Source organism: Quercus suber, unplaced genomic scaffold (assembly GCF_002906115.3).
Source record: "Quercus suber isolate HL8 unplaced genomic scaffold, Cork oak 2.0 scaffold_4, whole genome shotgun sequence".
In the NCBI taxonomy this organism is placed as follows: domain Eukaryota; kingdom Viridiplantae; phylum Streptophyta; class Magnoliopsida; order Fagales; family Fagaceae; genus Quercus; species Quercus suber.
Window position 1 is genome coordinate 1,764,408 of NW_027069470.1, and position 652 is coordinate 1,765,059.

Here is a 652-nt window from a genome sequence, read left to right on the forward strand (position 1 = left end):
TGAACTTTTCTCATTCTAGAATTGACTAGAAGCCTCTGTGTATGATTAACTATATATGTTCCAGCTGCAAAAAAATTTTGAGCCACACACTTGTACTTTGTTTATCATGTTGTCTCCAATAGTATCCAAAAAAGACTGTGAAGTGTGAACTGATTTTTGAATGAAAAACAGTTCTCTCTCTTTCCATTGTAGTATCTCCAATAGTATCCAAAAAAGACTCTGAAGTATGAACTGATTTTTGAATGAAAAACAGTTCTCTCTCTTTCCATTGTAGTACTAAAAAATAAAAATAAAAAAAATTCTGTTGAGAGTGGGATTTGAACCCACGCCCTTTCGGACCAGAACCTTAATCTGGCGCCTTAGACCAACTCGGCCATCTCAACTTTATGCTCGAAACCTCAAATTTTATATGTTATATCAAATTCCCGTATGTCCTTTAACAAGGTTAGAATTTTAGCTCTTTACGAATGGTATCTAAGATTGCTTAAGTGGGAGAGGACCTGATGATAAGTTTATTCCTCCATCAGCAAGGTATCTAAAATTAGAACTTTAGTTTTTCTTCTGGAATGGTATTTAGATTATAATTTTATCTATTCTGAAATGGTATCTGAGTAACAGTTCCAAACACAAATCAATCCAAGTCATAGACCAC

The 652-nt window shown here is 33.9% G+C and overlaps 1 non-coding gene across 1 annotated transcript; it reads right to left on the bottom strand.

Annotated features, from left to right (window-relative positions):
- Positions 1-302: 302 nt before the first annotated feature.
- Positions 303-383, bottom strand: TRNAL-AAG (transfer RNA leucine (anticodon AAG)). Its single transcript has one exon. It is a non-coding gene; the product is annotated as a tRNA-Leu (tRNA).
- Positions 384-652: the final 269 nt, after the last annotated feature.